This window comes from Meleagris gallopavo, chromosome 7 (assembly GCF_905368555.1).
Source record: "Meleagris gallopavo chromosome 7, MGAL_WU_HG_1.1, whole genome shotgun sequence".
Taxonomy (NCBI): Eukaryota; Metazoa; Chordata; class Aves; order Galliformes; family Phasianidae; genus Meleagris; species Meleagris gallopavo.
The window spans coordinates 182,752-206,677 of record NC_139410.1 but is presented as its reverse complement, the minus strand read 5'-3'; the positions used below and the strand labels follow the sequence as shown (position 1 = coordinate 206,677).

At 37.5% G+C, this 23,926-nt stretch overlaps 1 long non-coding RNA gene across 1 annotated transcript in view; it reads left to right on the top strand.

The window, feature by feature from the left end:
• Positions 1-23,926, top strand: part of LOC146543918 (uncharacterized) — a 138,373-nt gene that overhangs the window by 5,660 nt on the left and 108,787 nt on the right. Inside the window, exon 2 of the long non-coding RNA XR_014884442.1 lies at positions 7,711-7,838. This is a non-coding gene — a long non-coding RNA (uncharacterized LOC146543918). The remainder of the gene's footprint in view (positions 1-7,710; positions 7,839-23,926) is intronic.

Sequence of the window (23,926 nt, the reverse complement as noted above, 5' to 3'; positions counted from 1 at the left end):
TTAAAGTATAGTCTTAGTCCATGCTTCTCATGTTCTGAACCATTTCGCAAGAACTACGTATGTTTTCCCAGCAAAGTTTTTCAGTCCAAGAGATACAACAGAATCACTGAATTTATCTTGAAAGCATTTTAAAACTCGTATGCATTATTTTGAACCATGCCTGAACACCTGCTGAGCATGATTTTTTGTCGTGTTACCATGTTCATGCTGCCCTTGGTAACAATGCTCAAGACAAGCTTGTTTTCAGTGTCAAATGATTCAAGCCTGTTGTATCCACACCTAGAAAAGGGCTTGAAACCCTGCATCTGAGTTTCTCTATCCGGAGCCTCTCTCATCTGGAAGCAGAGCTAAAGTGTGAGCTGTTTTTCTCTCCGTTTTTATGGACCACCAGGAGTAGAGTGTTTGAAACCTATGCTAACATGTAAGCGTGGATGCAGCCTCAGACGTACGTATAGCTGTTCTTGCTAGATACTACTACTGGTTGTGACTATTACCAGAATATGACCTCCTCTCTGAAACCAATGCCAGCCAACTCTGAAGAACATGTAGGGTAGAGAAATAACTGTGCTGCAGATCTAGCGCGTGTTTGACTTGCAGTGGCAGTGGCAGAAGGTCTGGTCCAGCACACAGAGACAATGTGCTCTCATGGTCGAAGGACTCTCAAACCTCCACTTGTCCTTTTCTGCTAAGCATAGGGTTATCAGTTATGCACAGTGACATGATCTTAAAAATGAAATCTTTTATTGAGGTTGCTATTTAACAGTAAGATTAATGCGAAGGGTTAACATCTTTTAGATCACGACATAGTCTTACTATTAATCCCAGAGAGACCTGAGGCCCACTTGTAATTATCTACATAAGAAAAATGGCTCAGATGGACCTGGAACCTATCGCATCTCAAAATCATTTTTGAGCATATCTGCTCGTGTACAGAAATAGTTTGTACTTCTTTTGTCATTTTATAAACTTTCAGGCATTCATTGACAAGTGATTGGCTGGGTAGTTTACCAAGAGATAGCATGAGAAAGCAGTGAAATAATAGACTGAATATAAAAAAGGCTTTAGTGAAAAATGTAAATGCTTTGCTTTGTCCTTGATGTTTAATACTTATATCTTTCAGCTCATCTACTTTATTTATTAGACTTTCACCTTATCCCTCACATTTACTCTGACATACAGAAGTTCTTAGTTCAGAGAGTAAATATAGTACAATGCAAAGGGTTATGCACATAAAAAATGCATTAGGGAAAAAATGTAAATGCTCAGATTTGTCCTTGATACTTAATACTCTTATCTTTTAATCCATCCACTGTATTTATTAGACCTTCACCTTATCTCTAACCGTTGGTTTGACAGTTAAAACTTCTTAGTTCATCAAAGAGTAAGTTTGCTTGTGTGAGTACTGAATAGTACTCCAGCTGCCATTGCTAAACCTACCATGGGTTGTGCAGCTGGTGATGCTGCTTCTGAGGGAGAAATCTGAGAAGTTTTGAATAAAATCTATGGCACAGATGCCCATACAGCATCAGATTTGTTTGTGTATTTAGAGTAAGTAAATAGTCATTTCTATGAACAGTACTGCACAGGGAGGTCTAAATGGTCACAGATCCTCACTGGTAGCAGTACATGCTAGTACTACCAGTGAGGATCTGTGACCATTTTCACCTCTAACTTGACCAAAGAAATGGAAGGATCTCATCTCTTATCAGCTCTATTATGCTTGGTAACACTGAGATGTAAGCCAGTTTGGCTTCAGTGAATACACTGAGTGACATGTCGATGTTGGTTACTTTACTGTATTTATGCAATACTATTTTCTTTCGTTTTTCCCATTAACTGACCAGTTAGTAAGAAATATAGGTTTATGAGTTTTTAACGGGACAATCAGAAATTATAAATGAGGGTGGACTCATTCTGGTCTGAACGTGTTTTAATAAGTTATACCTTCCTCCAGTGTCTGGAGTAATTGTCAGTCACTGTTCAGACGACTTATTTTTAAGACATAATTTTCAACGTCCTTTGATCATGCATCTAAAAAATACTTTAGTGCTGATTTAGAACTAAAGCTTAAACCAAAACATCATTAGTTTCCCCCAGAGTACAAGCTGTGTCTCTAGAGCAGAGAGTTTTATGCCAAATACCACTATTCTTAAGAAAAAGTGAAGATAGTAAGTTGTCTAAGATATGGTGTTGAAATGTTGATAGAAGTCTAACTTACATAATACAAAGACAAATGCAAAGGATTAAACTACCATATAATTTTGAATCCATTACAGTGTGCCTGAGTGATTCTTTATTAGGGAGTCTCAAAAAAGCATATAATTTCATCTTCCACAAAAGCAGTAATCTCACTGTTGGGTGTGTTAAAAATGACATTTCGACCTCTCCTCTGAAAATCTTTGATTTTGTGGTTTTCTGACAGGCTGCTGTCATTATTTTAATGCATCTTGTGTTTATTGTAATAACATAAGTGATCGAACGTATTTTTTCTCAGATCAGTCTGGAGAAATATCTCTAAATCAGTCTAGTGTAACGTTAGGTAAAGAAGTTATAATTGGATTAAGAAAAACTATTGGCCACAAAGAAGCATTTAAGCTTTACTTTGTTCATTATTATGCAACAGGACTTGTAGTATTAGACTTCTGAAAACTATTCCCAAATATATCTGTAGTTCTTGACTTTTAGAAAATACTTAGTTGAGATAGATGGGAATATATGTGTATAAGGGAAGTGTTGAATTACAGCCTGAACCACTGATTGAGCACCTGGGGAATGGACCAGGGTTAGCCCTGGGAGCACAGGTGAAGGTGATTCAGCTGTGTGACTGGAAGGGGTGCAGCCTGGCTGCATCTCTCTTAGACCTCATAGAAAGATCTCTGGTTGGAGATCTCTGCTTTGTGAAGTCTTTCCTGCAAGCCTAGATCTCCCTTCTTGGTGAAGCTTTTCCCCGTGAACCTGGAATCTTATGATATGGGTAAGTAATCTTTTCCCTTATAGCACTTTTCTATTGTGCTGATCCTTCTGTTGTTACACTTGCGTTGAAACACCTTTTTCCAGACCATCATACTGGTCTGTCCAATTGTTACATTGTGCAAGTTGTAATACACATATATCTCACAAATAAGTTGCAAATTGTCTTTATAAAGCTCACTAAGCCATGTACAGTGACCTCAGGAGGTGCATTTTGAAAAACATTTTGAAGCCATCAAATAGAACCTGTTAAGAAATACTTTCTAGTAAACTTGAAGATGGATGGGAGAAACTTCGGCACATGTTAAACTGAGGTTGATTTCTTAGAATTATCGTAACGATAATTTTTATTTATTTATTTATTTGTGGTCTGAGAGGTAGCATCATTGGTAACTTAATATCTTGTAATAGAGTGGATTGTAGCTCTTGGGAAACTGGGGACCTGCCTTTTTTTCATCAAGCTCCAGTCTCGTCTTTTGTGGTAGCTAGAATATGTCTACAACTAAGTACCCGGGCACAGTGTTGAAAGTGGGACTCTGGTCTTGAAAGCAAGTTATTTGGAATTACAGCCATATCAACAGTGAACTATGATTGTTACTTGGAAGCTGTTTTATTCTCTTGTATGTAAAGGTGATGATAATCTAACAATATATAATCTGTCTTGTGCTTTTAGTTGAAAAAGTAATTGAAAAAATATCTAGAATTGGCATTATAAATACATGTGTAATTTTATTTCCACGCAGAAAATCTACTTCTGTAAGCGTGCTATCATTCTAATCAAGTAAGTAGCATATTCATTAGAGGGAAATAAAAGGTTGAAGCTTTTAGAGTTCAGCAGGCATCTCTTACTGATGGTAGCAAGAAAAAAAATACCGAGAAAGGTCAATTTTCACACTGAAGCAGAACCATAGGCAGTCACTTAATGGTATATCAAATAACAACACCACTGCTGTCCTCACGCAGTAAAAAGGCTTATAAGTTTGCATATACAAGCCCACACCCCTTAACTGCATTAAAAATAAGTAGGAAGTTGCTGTTGTTGGGCCATTTCAGAAGCTCCTTATTCCGATAGCCACTACTTTCAGTTTTATACCGAGTTATTTTCTTACGTGAGTAAAGTAATCGGATTTAGTTCCTGGATGGTTGATGCTCACTCCCACCAGAGTACTTTTTTAAAGTGCTTACTTATGCTGCCTCTTGGGCATTCCCTGAAAAGTTCTTAAACAAATGCCGATCAGTAAACATAAGAGAATTTTAAAAGGGATAATTTGACTTTAGCTTTCTCTCACATCTGCCAGAGAAGGCCAACATGCATGAAGTTCAGTGAGTCCAATGTACAATCTGATCTAAACAGAGAAATTAGAGACTTCAGATGTGAGCCTTGTGCACATGGCTTGTTGCTCAGCAGAGATGGACTCAGCCTTTGGCTTAACCTCTGGCTTTAATCAATCTGAAACTGGTAGCATACGGTCTTCTTGAGCATTATCGTTTAATTCCACAGGTATATATTTCCTATCGTTAAGGATATGCTGTATAATTTACAGGAAATATCACTTTTTGAAGCTCTGCATTCTGACTTCAGAAGTTTTCCGAGTTTTTCAAAGAGTTGGAAATAATGCCTGGAAACTGTCAGTAGATTATTGATCAAATGTCGTTTGGGGATATCTCTGCTTTGACCATGTGGGAGAGATTGGACCCACTATTTAGTTCTGGTGTTCTTTTCCTGTCACTGGGTCATGTCCCTACACGCACTGTTTATTAGGAAAGGATCTGGTTTTTGCTTGGCTGTTCATTTATCCAAGCAAAAAGCTGCAGTGTGGGCTCAGGAGATTTCTTTTTTTTTTTTTTTTTTTTTTTTTTTTTTTTTTTTTTTTTTTCCCCTGGGCTAAATGTATCTATCCTAAATACAAAAAGTTTATTACGGAGATGTCTGAGGAGCCTGAGAAGAGGAAAGCTATCAGAAAACAAAACTAGTATCAGTGAGACAAAAGCAAGAGAAAAGTACTTTGAGAAGTTGGTAATGATAGGAAAATAATAATAGTTTTTTAAAAGGTGAGGGACCATACTGAAATACATGGACTGCTGGCATTATGTCTGTTTATCTCAGGTGAAAATTGTAGTAGTGATTTGGGCCAGACTTGCAAATGTGCCTTGGCACCTGCGATGCAGGCAGCAACTCTGTGCAAGTCACCAAGGAGATAAGATGACTGACTCCTCCACTACTATTGGAGGTCAGCATCCAGCCTGCTACAGGTCTTTTAAAAGCACCGTGTCTGAATTATCACGCTTATTCATTGAGTTACTTTTTGACAATGAAGTGCCTGAGAAGTAATTGGAAATGGAACTGGCTGTTAAGATACTAATCATCTTTGAGCTTGTAAAGCTTTATTTTCCTATTCCTTACAAGTACTGATGGGTTTGCCTTTTGTGGTCATTATATGTATAACTGCTCTGTGTAAAATCAAGCTTAAGTTTCTGTTATTCAAGATGTTTTTTTTCTTTCCTCTTTATTGTATTTTGTAATTATCCAAGATTATAGCTCCTTTATATCTGTTCTTTTGTTTATACTGCTCCCAGCATAAGAGGGAAATGGTAGACGCTGTTTGTCCATTGGCACATTTTCATCTCACAAAATTGGAAGAATATAAGACAGAATACAAGGGCTCTGGAGTTATACTATGAATAATCTGTTTCTGATTAGATAGAAGCAAGTACATTTGAGTGGCACTGGGCACAGAATGAGCAATAAGCAATAGATCATCAAAGCCTAGGGTGTTAAAAGCAGCAGATCAGACTGGGAAGAACAGCTCATACTAGTGTTGTCTTTCAGTTTTTACCAGATTCAAATGAGCAGCACAGACTCTGGAGGTAAAGAAGAATGGCAGGCAGAGCAGGAAAACCTTAGCTGGTCATTTAAACCAAACTTGGAAGTTTGACCTTAATTTTTGCTGAGTGTGTGAATGGCCAAGATACTACTGAGTATGGAAGGAGTCTTTTTAAGCTCTTTTGGAAAAAAAAAATAATATATACATATAAAGGTATGCTTGTGCGTATATGTATCTAACAACAACAACAAGTGAATTGGTAAAATAAATACTTTTTAATGTTCCCAGGAATGAAAAAGGATCAATTTGATTTGTTAGTCTGCTAAGCAGTAGATTTTTCCTTTTATTGCTGGTTAAATTGTGTTGAATTTTTTTTTTTTTTTTTTTCCAAGTATCATTGTATGCAACTAATATGATATAGGTGTCCTAAACCAAGTTTTCATAAGAAATGTAGGGAGAAGTGAATCTCTGTATCAATTTCCTGATTTTCTACATTTACTATTTTATTCATGATGAAGTTATATCATATATTGGTAAAAGGAGTGAATGTGCTATTCTCCATGTGTATTAAAAAGTCAGATCCAGTCTCTCTCAAAACAAATTTGTGAGGCCTTGGCATGGTCCAGTCCTTAGTAAAACTGTACCATTCAAACTACATCTAGATGGAGCACAGAGCTGATCAGAGCAGTCACTCACGTAAGCATACATTTTCAGTTCCTCCTTCTTGAGAAAATGGGAGAGTTCTTAATACTTTCAGATGCTGACATAGGCATAAATTCAGGTTGAAAAGAGCAGCACAACGGAGAGGCGTTTCATAAAGTTGGGAGTGACTGAAAATAGGGAGTTAGAATGCTAACTACCTTTCAACATTAATTATAAAGGCTGCTACCAGGCATATTCTATAAATATCCACCCTCTTTTCCAGAAATAACAAGAGCACTCCCTGTGATCCTGTTATCACACTGAAACAGGAATTCTCATACTTGTCAATTTTGATAGAGATTTGTCTCATGGGAGCCAAATGGAGGGAGCATTTACAACTGTAAGACCAGAGAAACCTTTACTGTTCATGATTGCACTGTATTTCTGAAGTAGAGGCATGGCAATATTTTATTTACTCAATGTCCTTGCAGTCACCAGAATTGAGAGCAGCCATCTTTCCTAGAGCTACAGCAGAACAAAGTTTGGGAACATCTGCACACATTTAAAATAAGGTTTTGTGATTGTCACTACTTCATGCAATGTGTGAAGGTGCAGTTGTTACACATGGCTTCAAGAAATTCTTATTAAGGATTTGAAATTACTCTTTTTCCAGTATAGGCAATAGGGCACTTTTCTTCTCTTTGATGATGAAATTGTCACAGTAAGCCTTCGGAGCAAACTCTTGCAGTAATAAACATCATATTGATTGTTTTGGTTAATCTTGATGGAAACTTTTTCAGTAAAAATTTCCATCAAGTAAAAAATATCCTATGTAAAACATCCATACAAAACTCCTGTGTAACAGAACTTGTCATGGTAATTCACTAAGGTGACACCTTAAGGCATTTCAAGGGTGCTTTCCAAGACCCAACTCCCCCCACAAATAGGGGTGCAAACATTTTCCATCTGCTCAGGGTCTCTGTTTTACCTACAAGTTAATGCTTGTATGGATGAAATATCTATTTTTATTTTTTCACTGTGATTTTATTAGTCTGGAAAACACAGCAGACAATTTGTGATGATGTCAGCCAATATCATAAAAGAAATTTTTAACCAAAAGATGTTTCAGACTGCTACTGTAACAAAGTTGTGATGGCAACATGTCATCTTCACCATAAAGCTCCTTATCACAGTTCTGGGAGCATAAATGGCTACTTCACTCAATGAATTTCAGGAAAGCAATGTTTTGTTTGCTCTTGTTTTGTATTTGCAGGTAATTTAAGCAAGGCACAGAGGAAAAGTTTTTAGCAAAATGAAAACTTCTTTGGATATTGGCAAATGCAGTTTAAAAAGCATGAAGAAATAATGCGCTTACAGCGGGACTTCATAATATAATCCCTGGTGAGACACTGATGTAAATTATTTAATAGCTACCCTATGTTAGACATTGAATAGAAATGCTATAGTCAGGATGTTGAGTACGTTCCCACTTTTTACTCCTTTCTATATAATCCATTCAATATGATATATGTTGGTTGTAAATATCTTAATATCTTTATACCCATGGAAAAACTTCCATAAGGGTGATTGATCTAAAAACTGATAACCATTTCAGTCCAAAGACATGTTCATTCCTTTCCCCCATTGTAAAAGGTTTAAATTATCTTTCCTTTCTAGTGTAACTGCGGTGACTCCCATTGAGTTGGAGCATCCTATTTGAAAAAGTCATAATTAAATAGGAGAAAAAGGTGAACCCTTCTCACATTGCACTCTAAAAATGTCAAGAGATATTTCTGAACAGCTCGTAATTGGTATTCCACATATTTCCTATGTCAAAATTTTATGACTAGCATAAAACTCTTCTGTAGTAATTTTTTTTCCTGAACTTAAATCACAGTTTTGAAGCATAATAGCATAAATATGTTTTGGTTTTTTTTTTAGCTATTTGTTCTATGCTTATATAATATAGGAAAAATAAATAAAAGGGAAAGATAAACACAAATGACAAAAAGTCATCAGAAATTATGCTCTTAAGCTTCTTTATATCTTTTAAAAGTTTTCTTCTTTACATGTATCTTTTAGTGGGGAAACATTAATAGCAATGTAATTTATTCATGCTAGGAGAAACCTGCAGCACCAGGATGCTGGGCATTGTCTCCCTGATCAGTATCAAAAACCTCATTAGAGATCAAAGCATGTGCATACGCTTTAAGTTTTAATACCAATTAAAAATAAGGTTAATTGCTAAATAAGGCTTCTCGTGAGGTTGGAGGCTGTACCACGACTCAGCCATTTCAATTTTATGGGGGGTTTGCTTTTCAAGTGATTTATCAGAGCAGCATTTTCAGTTCACATGATGGAGTAGTGGTCTGTTGAGGTGGCCATTCGTCAGACAGAAAGGCTCACAGCTTTTTTTTGCTACAACAGTGATCTTATATGGACTGAAATTATTAGAACGCCTAAAACATAGATTTTTTTTTTTTTAAACATCAGTGCAGGAAAACTAAGATTGTAGAGAACCTTTATGATTATTTCCTTCTCTCTTTTCTAACCGCTATTCTTTTATATAAAGAAATGTATGGTTTATTAAGTGAGTTCGTAACTAAGTACTTGATCCCAAGTTTTCATAGTTTTCCGAGGAATTTTACTTTCTAAAGTAACTTGGAATAAACTAAAATTACAATTACTGTATACTACAAGCATTATCCCCCTCAAAAATATTCTAAATCAATTTATGTTTTGATTTGTCCTTCTCCAGACTTTGTTTTTTTATACTTTAGGCTATAGATCCATAAAGGAAAATGCTAGCAATTGCTCCCCAGGGTTAATTCCCATAAGCTGACTCAAATCCTATAAATGATAAGCTGAAAAGAAGGAAACATTTAACCTTGCAGAAGTAACGTTTCATTGCTCCAGCACCCAGAAATTATGCTGAGTAGTCTGGAGCTCCATCTCCTGGCGCTTATCAAATAACTAAAATAATTTCCAATAGTCTCCTAATGTGTATACTGACACCTTGGAGCACCCAAGCTTTGTTGCAGGGGCAGTTGCAAAATGCCTCACTCTGTCGAGTGTTAGGCTTGTGACTCCTGTGGGCACAGAAATGCGTATTCAATGCGTGCTTTTCTGGGTCTCTCCAGCCCCAGGGGATCCCTCTGTCCTCCAGCCTTCAGCGTGGGCTAGGCTGAAACAGCATGATCCAGCTTTGAGTGAAAATCATGTGAACTTGAGCATATTGCCCTACTCATGAGCTTTTTTTTTTTTTTTTTGAGTAAGGTGAAGACAGAAATTATGTAAAAGCACTGTGGAGAATAGAATAACAATTGCGTGTTCTCATACATTTGTGCTGCTCTCCAATTGTGAGTCATGGAACGAACTGTCATTTGGGGGTCAGAGTACAGTACGGGAAATAACCATATGAATTTCTCAGTTAAACTGGAGACTTTTTTTTTTTTTTTCTGCATATATATATAAATAGGTAGCACTATTTGTGTGTGTGTGTGTGTGTGTGTGTGTGTGTGTGTGTGTGTGTGTGTCTATGTATGTATGTATGTGTATATATAATTACACATACAAATTTTACCAGAAATGTAAAAAAAATGGTAGTTACTTTGTGAAATACAACAGCCAAAGGAAATAAAATACAGCTAGGTGTCCAAAATCTATGTAAAACAAGAGAATGTAATACATGAAAAAATAGATAAATCTGGGTTAGAATGCCAGTTTGGAACTTTGCATTATACGGTCACAATGGGGAGGATAATGCATTTTGTTTGTGCATCAGCCACAGAAATGTCTATAATAGGCAAGACACCACCAATAATATATTTCAGGAATATTTCTGTTCTGAAGAACATTAGCACGATTATGATTGTTAATAAGTTTATTAGAGTCTTATTCTGACAGTTTGCTGGTAAAGGCACCCATTCTTATCCTACTTGTATTAATTTTTATCCATAAATATGTTCAGAAGTCAACATCCCATCATTTCTTGAGATCGTTGTATGTATGTCACTCTGAAAGTAATGCCTACTATTTATTTCCTCTGAGTAAGGAAATCAATATGGTTATGAAAGTCTGCAAGGTCATCCAGAACGTGGCTTGTCTTTCAGGTCACTATTGCCACACCAAAATGCACCACCTGCCAGCTCACAATGCATTACTTTTAGAGTAGACATCATATGACTAATTTAGAATGTTTTCACCTCTATTTAAGTAATAAAAAGTAAATAAGTGAATTGGATCATAAATGTCATACACTAGCTTCATTGTACATAAATAGAGACTCTTTATCAGTGCTGTCAGCACAAGCATAGTCAATTTAGGGTTAAGTTTACAGCTGATCCTTTTTTACTTTCTTTCTTCGTTATTTGAAGGCTAATAAGATCACACGGAAATCTAAATCTATTTGACAGGGAAGAACTCTCATGAAGCAAAGAGAACGTGTAATAGAGGACAGTGATTTTTTTGGGGGAATGAGTGGTATCTTTCATCTGTATTTAAGTAAATCATTTGTGCGTTTTTTATTAAGTGTCCATTGCTCTCCCCACTTCACCAGTGCAGCCTCATAAGATATTTTTGTGAGTTTTCATCACTATTTTTTCATCCCCTAATTGATGCAAAGTCCTTAATGGTTTGGCAGAGTTAATTAGAGAGCACATCCAGTTGCCAGCCCAGGAACACGAAGGAGAACAGATAATATAGGGTGGGGAATATGAATGAAGAAAGAATAAAAGAATGGAAAAATTATGTTGAAGAGCTTTAACATTTTTTTCCCAGAATAGGAGTAGTATATACTCACATCTACTCTTGAGTTTAATCACTTATAGTCTTGATTCTAAAAAGACAGACAAGAATGTATTTGGGGCTCTGAACTGCCTTGTTTGTGCATCATTATGCAGCACATTCTAGTAATATATGTCCATCCTGCCACAGGGAGCAGAAAATACTAGAAATCACTCACAATATGTATGGGGCAATTCTCTTAGAAACTATTATTGCTACTAAAATCATTGCAGATTCTTATTACAAGGCACATGCCTGATCAATAGCCTGCTTTTATTAGTTCTCTTACCAACCTTCTGATATATTAGACGTGACTGATAGAACTTAAAACAGTTAAAACAGAAATAACGCAGAAAATTTTCAAAGCATTGGTTTAAGTGGGAAACTTCAAGTAGCTGTGCTTTTCTGCTCTGTTTCTTGCAGCAGTCTAAAAATATTTTAATGAGTTCTGGTCTTGAGTTCAGAATCTGACAGCATGAGTAGACACAAACACAGAATAATTCTTTAAGACTTGTTTGTAATTCCACTGAAATGTTTCTCTGGACTTTTGTCTCTCTGTCTGTATATGGATCACACTCTTCCATAGTATCCACAAAAGAAAGGGACAGAGTATGATGGCTGGTCAGCATCAGGCTTATTACAAAGCTTGTAATGTTTCTTTGGATAATAATATAATATTTTTGTAATATATACATTTTATAATTATCACACAGTCCATACCATTTTTTGCCTGCTAGTGCAGCCATTAGAGAACAAGAGGCTTCAGATTTCCAGCTGGAGATCTCTCACAAGAATGGCATCAGCTGGACCTGAACCTGATTGCCTAATATGCTGAAAAAGAGAGAAACAAGAGCAGAAGGGTGGTTCAGTTCTTTTGTAGATGGAAGGTCTGCTGGTTGGAGTTAGCGTAAAGAGGATGGAACACTAAAAGTACTTGGTAGGCTTAGTGTGAGGCTGTAGGGCTCTTATGCCTCTTAGAAAATGCTTGCTGGGGTGGTTTCATATTATCTTAAATGTGTGGTAGACCTGCAAATACACTGAGTTTTAAGAATCAAAATAGTTCTTCTGAGTCAAGCATTGTGTGTGTTTTAGTTGCTCAACCTGATTTCTAGGCAATAAATGCTAATGCTTACAGTCGTAGCTTGTACTTATAGATCCACTGAAATCATTACAAACATGACCTTTTAAATATGAGCTAATGTTTCAAAAACTCCATTCTAAGACTTCTTAGGAATTTGTGGTTCTCAAGTCCTGTAGTAATACAAACCCAATACAAAACCAAACAACACAGTCCTGAATGAGGCTACAAATTTGCTGAATTTGGGATAAAAAAAATAAGTTTCTTTAAGGTCTAAATTCTTAAGTGCGCCCCTTATCCTTTTGATGCTTACGTCTGTGTTGAAGATTTTCAGCTTCATATCACTATCAATTTCAATAGCGTGCTTTTACTTCGTGACGTCATTAATGGAAATATTGACTTAAATACAATGCAAGGTCAACCCCTTTACTAATAACTTCTCTGCAACATGATTATTCTCACTTTATATGACTTAACATTAGCTTTCCATTAGCTACAAGCTTACCTTCTATTCTTGTGATGTTTTTCAGCTTATCCCATAGGTTCTCATGAGATACTTATCAGGTCTGCACAAGCCCACAGAGTAGTTCTTCTCACTAAGGAAAGGTGGTAGCATGTTTTCATAGAATCATAGTATTGCAAGGCTGGAAACGACCTGCAAGATCATCTAGTCCGATTGTCCTCCTGTTACCATTGCTACCACAAGCCTTTAAACCATATCTCATAGCTCCTCATCCAGCTGTCTCTTGAGCACTGCCAGGGATGGCAACTCCACCATCTCCCTGGGCAGGCCATTCCAGTGCCTGGCCACTCAGAAGAAGTTCTTCCTTATGTCTAACCTAAACCTCCTCTGATACAACTTGCAGCCGTTTCCTCAGGTCCTGTTTGTTGCCTGGGGGAAGAGAGCAAACCCCTCTTCATCCTAGCCTCTCTTCAGGAAGTTGTAGAGTGCAGTGAGGTCTCCCCTGAGCTTCCTCTTCTCCAGACTAAACAATCCCAGCTCCCTCAGCCACTCCTCAGATGATTTGTGCTCCAGACTCCTCACCAGTTTCATTGCCTTTCTCTGGACGTGCTCCAGGACCTCGATGTCTTTTTTGTAGTGAGGGGCCCCAAAACTGAACACAGTACTCAAGGTGCGGCCTCACCACAGCTGAGTACAAGGGACGATCACCTCCCTGCTCCTGCTGGCCACACTATTTCTAATGCAGGCCAGGATCCCGTTGGCCCTTTTGGCCACGTGGGCACACTGTCAGCTCATGTTCAGCTGATCACCAACCAAAACCCCTAGGTCCTTTTCCTTTTCACAGTCATCCAGCCACTCAGTTCCAAGCCTATAACGCTGCATGGGATTTTTTTGGCCGATGTGGAGGATCCGACGCTTGGCCTCGTTGAACCTCATCTCATTCACCTCAACCGGTTGATCCAGCTTATCTAGATCCTTCTGAAGGGCCTCCCGACTGTCAGTCAGATTGACACTACCTCCTGTCCTTGGTGAATCAGTGATGTGCTTTATCTGTTGAATTTCGGTGACTTACGTCCTCTTATTCACTCCTTCAAAACTACTTTAAAGCTTTTCCTTATGGAATATTGAGTTTGACTTAACGAAACACAGTTCATGACTAACTGTATAACTAGAGCTGGTTAGTACTCGTACAGTTGTGCTAAGGCAAGTCCTACAAGTGCTGTCAAATGGTGGATAGGTATGCAGTACTCTCTCTAAGTTACAGTACTACTTAACTTTAAGAAACTGACTGTGAAAACATTAGCATGTGGGATTGGACCAAATAGCTAGAGTTACTATCTTTACCTGCTACCCACACTTTAGAACTAGCTGTTGCTTTTAAGCCTGTTCTTCTGCACCCCAGCACTCTACCAGAGCATCTTTTTTTTTAAGGAATACTGACATAATGTCCTTACCAAAAAAGAACTTATGTTGGCTACAAGCCATGGCCTAGTATAAGACAAGATGGCTGACAAGGAAACTGCTGAACCAGACTATGGCACAGCTGGCAAACTGTGTAACCATAGGCATGCTAGAGCTCTGGGGCCTTAGTTTCCCCATTGCTCTGGAACAGTGGGCGTGCAAATATTCAAGATGTGCTTTGAGATTAATGCTGGTTAGTTATTAAGGAAACCGTTACTGAATGTTCTGTCAGAAAATAGTAGCTGGATGTTTCCCAAAACCTTGAAGTGAAATTTTCTGGGGAGGTCTCAAGCCAGCCATTCAAAGAGGATGTATGAACAATGGATGCAGTTCATGCACCCACTCAGCGAGGTTGCTGCCTTTCTTCTCCAGACAGTATCTCCAAGTCTTTTCTTAGTTAAAAAGTCAAATCTCCTTCATTAAGTTTTCTTAGAGTTTAGCAAACTATAGCAGGAGTCAGTCTTAGATATGTCTCTATCCACATATTCCTATACATATATAAGTAACTTTTAAGATATAAGCTTCCAATGTTGTATTTTGAGAAAAGAAAGAATGGAAAAAGAGTGGAAACCACTAACTATGTAGTATCCTTGCAAGTTTAACATGACAACTTTCTGTAGTGTTTTTTCCTGTTCCTGTTAAATTGGCCTTTTGAAGAAAAAGGGCTTGTGAGCTTTGCATGTTAAAGGCTAAACTTTTTATAGTGAATGTGATATTTTTAAGGCTTGAGGGAGATTGCAACTAAATTGAAAAGAATGCCATGTAGTCCTTGTGCAAGTCATTCACCTTGTAGAGCTCTAGGCTGAGAGAGCTCAAATGCCACTCTACATAACAAGCTCGAAAACACAAATTTAAATAGCAAGTGCAAACTCCACTTGGGAGCCTCAGTGAGGCATTTGTAGATTGCACAGCGTAAACTCCTAAACAATATTATCTGAAGAAAAAAAAAAAAGAAAAAAGAGAGTAATTCCTTTTTCTAAAGTGGTAACTCAGGGCCCACGTCTCAAAAGCATTTGAACATTTCAAGGACTATCACTGTACCAAAATGTTCTTAACTACAATAATTAAATTTTAAAAGGGATTGAGTACTTTTTTCAAATTCAAATTGTTAGCTTAAAGTCTCACAAGAATAATAAAATGACATATGTATATTTTTGTCACTTCAGTTTTAGCAGAAAATATAATATTTGTGCTTTAAAGCTGAAAAGCTAATGCTTGCAGGCAAGTGATGTAGAGGATGTCGGAACAGCATCTTGGTGGCTCAGAAGGGTTGGGGAAGAACAAAATCTATAGCTCCTATCTCTAATGCTGATCAAATAAAAATATTTGGGACAGCGTAACTGTTCACTGGAGAAAGTTTCAACATGGACTACTAAATAGAAAGGCATCACATCCAGTCAATAAACTTGTTTGGTAGAAATCTTTAAGTGAAATGTAACAGAAATACAGCAACATGTTTTTCCAATCATTGTAACTTTCTCAGCTATGTTACAAAGCTGTAGTTAAAATTCAGCAGAAGTGTTTGCAGCTGATATGAACGTGTCTATGTTCAGTATGTTTTTTGTAATTTTTGAACAGAAAATGCGTTTTCAAAAATACGAAAGAATATTTGTTTGGGTTTTTTTGTTTGTTTGTTTTGTTGTTTTTTTTTGTTTTTTTTTTTTGTTTTGTTTTTTTGCAAAATGACGTATTCTGAATGGAATTATTTCTTTATCAATAATGCTTTTTAATTTAATGGTAGAAATAAATATGTTTTGCCCAATCACCATCAATTATAAAGATTAGTAGTTCACAAAATAGGCAAGATGTTAATTCTATTTCTTAAAAATGAGGAAAATTACTTGTTGGAAGTAAATTCCGTGTCTTTTAACAGTACAATTTTTACAAGTCTTTCTTCTAAGTCCACTGAGCTCAGTATTTCCCTTCTTTTGACAGATTTTCCATTTTTAGAGAGATTTTAACATCATTTTTTTTTACAGCACAGTGGTACTTTTATTCAAGAACTAGGTCATAATAAGAAAAAAAGAAAAGAGATCAACAGAGAGCTACCTTAGTTCCTATGAAGGTTTTTGGAAGTACTTTGGTTAAAAAGGCATCTAAATACCATTTTCTAGAATATCACTAAATTAGAACTAGGTGTTTCCTCTATAGCTGTTGTAAAGATGATGATCTGTGCAAGAAAAATATGCAGAAGTGACAAAAGTTTATGGCTTAAAGTCCAAGTAAATAGGTAAAGCATGAAATGTCTGGTTTCAAACTCAGCTTCAGTATCATGCATGTTTTCTCTTATCAATTTTTCAAGCTACTTTTGAGATAATTCCTGCAATTCATATAAAGTCAAAGCTTCTATTCAGTCAGTAGAAACTTTGTCCACTTGCAGAAGTACAAGCTGCAGCACTTCACCCTTAGTATTTAATATAGTTCTAATGCTTCATTATTGGTTATTTATTTGAATGTGTATTAGTCTCAGCTGGTGAATGCAAAAACTGTTGAGTGAAAAGTTGTTTTTCTTTACATTAGCACAAATTATTTAACTGAAAGGTTCAAAGAGATGCATCTGATTACCATGTTTCTTTAAAAGTACTTACGTGTTGTTATTTCATATCATGTGAAAAATAACCTTATGGACCTCCTGAAGCACTGCTAAAATGCAAAATTCTATATTTACGCTAGTAATTACAATGGATGTCCTTTTAGTACTGAACAAATTCTTACAACATCTGTTCACTGTAAAGGATTGAGCCATTTCCTGTAAAACTGTGCAAAATTGAAGAACCTGTAAGTGCAGAAAACATGTGCCTCTGCTTAGGGTGAGATTACAGATTGAAAATTCAAGTAAGGGACACATATTTACAAACTAGCAGTTGAGAATACTATTGCTGGTATTTAAGGGGAAAGCCTCTATTAACACTAAAAGCACATGGCCATTTAGTTGTGTATTAGAGAAAATAAGACAGTTATTGCTAGCTACAGCAACGCTAATTTCACTTATTATTTAGTACCCTCAAATACTTGTCCTCGAACTACTATTTTTGGTCATAAGAAAATATCACCAGTATCTTGGTTGTGGTCTGGTGTGTTGCTTACCTGTTTTGGGGGGTTTATTCCTCCAGAACGTGCTTGCATTGGCCTGCAGAGGACAGAAGCAGTGAATATCACCCGTCAGAAATTCCTGCCAAGCTACATACCTGACACCCATGAATCGAATAGTCAGAAAAGATATGTTTGTAGGGTAATGTAGCTTGTCAGATGTCTAACCAAATTCTCTGTGGTCAAAGGCACATAAGGACTTCGGTTAAAAGAAGTGGAGTTGTAGACAGACATATGGATGATAAGTGCCAGGTACTCTTCCAGCAAATTCAGACTACAGGTAGGGTGGTGTGGTAGAGCTGCTCAGCTGTTGAGCTTGAGCAGGAACAGTAGAAGTCTGATGTATGGTTCCTGGCCTCTCTCCTCTATGACTTAGGCACGTAATAATCATTCTTGCTGAACTATTAAAGTGAAGATTTTCAATCTTTCACAGATGTGTCATTAAGAAAACTTGTTAATTATTTTCTCACTAAGTCCCTAAACAGATCAGTTAAACTCTTCCTGATCTTAAATTTCAAAACTGCATGTCATTATTATTGATTCTTCTTTTCTCTCTTTTTCACACTAGTGTTAATTTCATGAACATTCTCACCCGGTGATTCTGTTGCTTTTTCTTCTCTGCTTTCTGTTTCTCAGTCTCATGGGGAGAAGGTCTCCTTCCTCCTTGATCCCAGAGGAGGCCGTGTACTTGACTGCCTCCACAGTCACTAAATGCTATCACTATATCAAATGGACAGAAGAGTTGTACATGAGGAAGAAAGACAGAAATGCTGCAGGGCAGCTTGCCATGAGTACTTCCAGTTAATGTTAATTAGCAATAAACCTTTCTAGACTGCTCAGCCTAGGGGTGGGCTATTGGCTTCTTCCTTAACATCTCTTGTCCTACTGTCATCTTTTTAAGTAACAATTAAACTGTAAAACCTGAGTATGCAGACTTTTTAACAAATTGTATCATTGATTCAGTTTGCTCCATACTTTTTGTATCTGTTTGTTTCCTCTGTAGAGGGCAAAAGATTGCCAGTTTGTTCCGTGCTCTACCAGAATCAGTATATCAGGCTCTGCCATTCAGGCACATTCATAGGGCTGTGGCTTGTTCCTTCAAACCAGAAAAGCAATTATAAATCATAGCACTCATAATTTACTTGGTCTCTTTGTAGACACAGTCACAGTGAGCCAAACTCTGGATAGCTTCAAGCCTTGATAAACAGGATTTGTATGGGGGATGTTTATATCAGAGTTAGGAAGACTACATGGTGCATGTAGTTGTCATCCACCTTAGCAACCGCAGCACATATGTTATGGTTCTAGCCATAAGCAGCAGTAAAACATAACAATATTCTGGTCTAGGACTTTACAACACTGATTTAAAAGTAAAATTCCTTAACATGGGGTCTACTTGTAGATTCACTGTCGTGAGTTCCCAATCTTATTACTGTATCAATAGAGCACAGGGAGAGCTTCTTTAAATAAAACAGGGAACAAAATAATGAAGTGGAAGAAACAACATCTGCAGCCTCCCATCTTCAGAAATGTTTCTTGGACTAAAGAAAATTAATTTTAGTTATATCTGTATAACATTTTCCAAGTAAATAATTATTAGCCTCCAGCTCACAGTTATCAGATGAGGGGCAGTTGGTGTTAAGGTAGCTCTGTGGCAGATGCCCTGGAGAAAAATCTGTCAGATTCAAATCACAATTGCATTCTATTTTTCCATCTCAGAAGATCTATCTAGATACAATAATATTCTTCATTAAAAATTTCTGACTGTATTCAAAAGATACATTAAGAATTGCACGTAATGTAGAAAAAGTTCAGGAGCACAGGGCGATGTGGCTGCAGTGATCACAAAATTGGTCGTGCTGATTCTTTGCCTTTTGACTCTCAGCCCTGCCTTCAATGTAAGAGGTCTCAGGGACAGGAATAACGAGACTGTCTCCTATGAAAAGACCTAACCTAATTGAGGCACTGGCATCTCTTTAGACTTCTACAGCAAAGGGGCTGTGAGAGGGGATTGTGGCCAACTCCACAATGCAGTGCACAAGAAGAGCAATGTGGTAGTGGGAGCAATGGGAATTCTGGCCCCTGCTGCGAGACCTAAACAGGACTAGCAGCAGCCATCAAACTCTCTGCAAGGGCACCCAGCAGGAGAATGGCAACAGCTCTTAAACCCTCCACAGGACATTAGGGATGAGTACTAAAAAATACTAGAAAATCACACAGGAGTACTTAAATATTTCTTTATCATTAACATAGTAATTACATCAGTGCTGCTCCTGCCCGGTGCCATAATTTAAAGAGGTTTCACTGTTTTCATTATAATCAGTAGCAGTTATTTCCTGTGGTTCATTGCCCGTAAAATGTTCACCATGAAAAAATAAAATAGAGGCAGAGACTTTGCCATGACGACAATTAACATCCACCATGGAGCTTGTGCATCCCTGTGCTGCAAATCACTCTGGTGTGTTTCATCAGGCTTCAGAGGGCCACACAAGGCACATTTCTCCCTGAAAGCTTTTAATAGGGGCTTTTAACTAAGATTTTTATTGGAGGCTTTTCTTAAGAAAAGAGCATTTGTGAAGTGCTGCCACACTACTTCATTCCATAGAGTCCAAAGTGATCTCCTGAAAGAGGGGAGATTTTTATTTGAGTAGTGAAAGTAGGCTATTTCACATTCAACTTTGGGAACATCCGACAGCATATGCTATCATGAAGCAGATGCAAATCCCTTACATGACTTGATTTGATGAGTGCTGTAGAGAGGGAAGCATCTTTCCTTCAAATGGCCACAAAGGGAAAGGTATTACGAACCTAGACAACTGTAAGGGTTGTGTTTAGCATTATCAAAGAGGTGCAAAGGCTGGGAAAGAAAATCACGCTAACAAAAAGGGTCTTACTTTTCTAGGGTAGAGACACAGCTGGGAAGAACTTGAACTCAAGTATGGCTGAAAGCTTCAGGTTAGCAGATACAAGTGGGATTAAATATACATGTCTATAATAACGATTTATTGTTATTTTAGTTGTGGAAACACTGTGAGTTTGGATGTGCACTTTGTCAGCAGTCGTGTATTTACTCAGTGTATCTCATTCACCTACTCAGTAATGTCTACTTCTCTTTCCACCAGCCATGTCCTAGCGTGCAAGAGCTTGAAAAAACTAAGCGTGGACACTTACAGGTGGAAGGTAGCTAAACAGTCAAAATATTTGAAATCTTAAGGATGAGGGTTGATTCTACAATGTAGAAAATAGTTACAGAGAATGAGTATAGAAGAAGATTCAAGAGACCTTCAGCCCCATTTCTTTCCCAAGCTAGGCTCTGCTTTACCTATAGCATTTCCTACTGTTGCTTGTTAATTTGCTCTCCTAAACAGCGAAAGAAGAAAAAAGAAAAAGAAAGGGAGGGGAGTGGTGGCCCTTCATTCTGGTAGATAAGTATTTCACAGATATTTTAAAGAGGCTCTGTGTTTACTATTTTCTATGGAAAATACAATAGGTCTTCCATAATATTGTATTATCCAGCTTGCAGAATACATTTCCTATGGGGACTGTAATCTTTTGACCTAAGAGGGATATAGGAAGCAAACTATCAAGCTCTGCTGCCATCAGAATGAAACTTCAGGAAAGTTATAAAATGTGAATTCATCTAACAAGCTCTCAGAGATCGTGCAAATGGGAATGTAAATGATGGTTCCTATCTACCAAGTAGACAGCATGATTAATTAATGCACTACAAAAGAAGAAAGTTTGACATTTAAAGCAAGATTGGGTGACTTTCAGTGTATTAAGTTTTATGGTTTTGATGTGAACTGGGCAAAGAATTATAACATTCAATCAACATGAACAGTTTGTATTGATCTGCATAGAAAATTGTATAAAAAGATATATGGTCTCACTATAAGCTTTTTTTCTTGGTTTTATTTGCTTTGCAAGAGAGCAATATTTTTCTAAGCATAGATTGAGTGCAATGACTCCATAAAATGGCCCAGGAGGTTTCTATAGCACCATTAGAAGTGTGTTCTCTCTGCTCAGAAGCTAGTGAGCAATATTGCTGTGGAATGAAGTCCCCTGGTATATTATTCCCACAGTGGACATGATGAACCAGCACTTGAAATTCACCTGAAAAAATTCCAGGCTGTGGTGGCTACTATAAAGGCAGTGCAGTGAATTTTTCCCTTTAGACATTGCTTGCCAAATGAAAGAGTCCTTCAGAAATTAAGTGCCTTGGGAAATTATTTGAGACGAGATAATTAATGTTAGGACTATAATTGTTGCTTTGCAATTCTATGACACATAGTTTTGGGGGATTTTTTCCCTTTTTTTCTTTCTGTGCTTGAGCTTTCCATGAACAGACTGTGGTTGCCTTGACTTCATCTGTTAACTGAAAGGAGCTGTTGGACTCAGTGCAGATAAGGGCTCCGTTGCAAAAGGAGATAACATGGAAGATAGCTGTGATGTAGGGTATAGCTCCTCCTCTGCTCTCTTCACTCACGGAAGGGGAGGAAGATGTGCAAATTGTGTTCCCTCGCCCATTTGTGGGGTACAGCGCGCAAGGTTGCCTCAGCAGGCTGGGTTGCTTTCATCTCCCATGAGGAGAGTTTCAGTGACTAGAAAAGATTGAGTTAGCAAGGAGTGATGAGCCAAGTATGGCACAAATGCTAACCTACCCTCCACAGAAGGACCAAGCTGGTGAGATGGAACAGACCGTTGATGTGATACCCTTTGAACAAGAGCGACAGGAAACCTCTCTGAGAAAACAAAGGCGACTCCTCTGAAAGTAATCCATGCCATCAAACTGCTGTAACTGAGAAGACAGTTTGTCCCCGGCTGTTTCACTTTGCCACATTTTGTACCACCTGCAATGACATTTCATTACTATAGAGTGACAGCAGCAAAACTACCATGCAGCTATCAGCAGGAAAGGAAATTAGTGACGATTATGATTAACAAAACATTTCTGGCTCAGCCAGTGCCAAGAGAAGACAGCCACTAAAGGAATCGAATAGTGGAAGTATCAGGAATGTAATATCAGCACCACCCTGTGGATCCCTTGATCTGCTTCCTCCTTGTTTGGGTCAAAAGGAACCAGAGCAATGTTTCTGGAGTTTCTTTGGTCCTCATGCATGTGGCTGATACTGAAAACTCAGCCTGGTTTCTTTTCCACCTGAAAGAAGTTCAGAACACTATTCAGAAAATATGCAAGTTTCTGTGGGAGTGAATGCATTCCCTAATGAATGCCCTACTTGTCAGCAGCCCAAATTCTGTACTATCTTCATGTCTGCAGCTTTTAAAATTGTTCCCAAAGGGCAGTGAAATCTGATAGCAAGTTTAAGGGAACACAACCGAAATCTAGTCCTGCTTCATTCATAGGCTTTATAGATTTCCCTGTTGTCTTCATCTGATTCGATTAATTGGAAAATGTGTATAGTGGAAGAAGAAGACCTCACCTGTAAAAGTCTATGTTGGCAACAAGTTCTGTTGTAAGTAAAGTGTTTTGGCTCTGAAAAGCATCACACATGCTATTCTGATTTTAGTGGAGTGTTACTTAAGGTAGCAAATTAAGAAAAAAAATAGAGAGACCTTTATATGTTATATCCTTACAGTATAACTTTTTTGTTCTGGCAACAACTGCAGTCATTCAGATTCATATAGAAGTTATAAATGTCATTCAAGAAGATGCATGTGATGAACCAACAAACCTTTGCTTCCTCCTGTTAAAAAATTCAGTCTTTACAACTAAAGCAGTCAAAAACACAGACTGACCTTCCATGCCAAATGTTTTTATTAACGAAAAGAGGAAAAGTCCCTCTATACATAGACCACTGAAACAAATGAGAGCATTCTTTCTTGTTCTCCTCATACGAGCAAGTCATCCAAGGACTTGATAAATTTGTGTAGGAAATTCTCTTAATCTTTGACTGCATTTTTTGTCTTTTCAGAAAATCAGCAACATAGATATAACAAATAGCTGTGATTTAATACCCCCAAAATGCCTTTACTTTGATTGACTTGTATAATGAAAATCCAAATAATAATTTTATCCAAAATATGTACCAGCTTTAAAGATGCGTGTGATCATCTGCAGTACAGAGTGTTGGTCCAGCCTCCAGCCTGAGTGACTGAAACATAAGAAGAAACATACGTTCCAACAAAAGATCTGCTCATGCAAATGCTCACAAACGAGCAGACGATTAAAGCCAAGGCAAATCATACCATTTGTCCATTTATCTCAGCAACCTGTCCTGAAGAAGATCTACCCAGGACTAATTCAAAGGAAAAAGCAAATATTAAACAGTAGGCAATTGGGATCCCAAAGCGCTCCTGCTAAAAAGCAGGGAAGCACATAGCAAGTCATTTCCGTAAAAGTTCCAGTTTCTAAAGTTACTTTCTTTCCATACTTTGATTTATTTTGGACTCAAGTGTCTTCAGACTTTCCTAGAGAATGTTTTGCAGGCAGGATTGAGGGTTTTCTTCCCACAAGGAATGAATGAGAAGATTTCTCTGTAGGAGGCTGTCGGACTGAGTGATTAGTTTAATACTGTTGAGACTTTATTGTAATATTAATGGTGTGTTATGGTGCCTAAGGTCTTTGATAAGCATCATTTATTATTTTAAACC